Genomic DNA, 1,234 nt, shown 5'->3' with positions numbered 1-1,234 from the left:
ACTCGAGTCGCATATTTTTGGACTTGAGACTTGCTTGACTAACATTCTTAAAAGACTTGACTTGACTTTGACTTGGTATTCATGACTCGAGACTTGACTTAAGCTTGAGATATATGACTTGAAAGGACTTGACTGTTTAAAATTAAATATTTGCGTTTGTTTTTGTAGTGAGATATTACGTTTCGTTTTTTCCAAAAACGTGATTATAGCGCCATACGCGCAAACTTTGCAACCCACTAGAAGGCAGGAGTCTCAGTTAACATGGCAGCGGCTAGCGTTATTCCAAAAATAGTGAAGTTTGGATTCAAGGATTATGTTGTCGATGACGGTAATAAGAAGAGAACAGCGGTATGCAGGGTCTGCAGCATAAAGATCAGTGACACGACCACCACTACAAAAAAAACGAAAGGTGCGTGCATGTGTTGTGTTAGCTAGAAGCTAACGTTAAGTTTAAGCTATGTTAGACTTGGTTTCAAAAATCGATTAAGCAAAGAGAAGACAAAACGTTAAATGAACACTAGAACCGCCAAGGGATTCATTTTTGACTAACCCTGATACTGACGGGCTGTCAGGAGAGAGAGAGGAAAAGAGATGCCTCGTTTATTTCCCGTGTTATTATCAGAAGTTACTGGAAACTTTTGAATAATGTAGTTCATCTACTTTTAGTAGTTTGTTTAAATGTTTTAATTATGTTGTTTTTGTTTGTAGAAGTGCATCATTCCTTGATTTATTGTAAAATGAATCTGAACTTTTTGATCTGTTATGATGATAAACTGAAGCCATTTCTAAATGAGCCCCATTAAGTGAGTTTTAAATCGTCCTATTTAGTTTATAAGGAAATTATGAAGAGGAACAAATTTAATTATTTGAAAATGATATCTATGTAGGTGCTGATGCTGTTGGCGGTTCTAGTGTTAACAGAAATTTAAATTAAATATGTGTAATGGCAAATGCCATATACAATTTTCTTACCTGGAATTCTGCCTTTTTGAACAGACTTTTTGAGTCCTAGCTATATTGTCTGCAGTTCTGGGGTTAATATGAATCTAATATGATTGTCATCGGTCTAAATTAGGTTTCAAATGATTAACTGTGTATGTAATGAAGATCATAGTGTGGGTTTAATCCATTTTCATAACCACTGTCTTTTAACTGATGCGGAAACTGGGCTTATTCATCAGAATTTTCTATGACTTGACTTAGGGCTGCTCGATTATGGCAAAAATCATAATCT

Source organism: Notothenia coriiceps, unplaced genomic scaffold, assembly GCF_000735185.1.
Source record: "Notothenia coriiceps isolate Sejong01 unplaced genomic scaffold, NC01 NC01_scaffold00027656, whole genome shotgun sequence".
Classification (NCBI taxonomy): domain Eukaryota; kingdom Metazoa; phylum Chordata; class Actinopteri; order Perciformes; family Nototheniidae; genus Notothenia; species Notothenia coriiceps.
The sequence above is the reverse complement of the archived record's forward strand: the minus strand, read 5'-3'. Positions refer to the sequence as shown.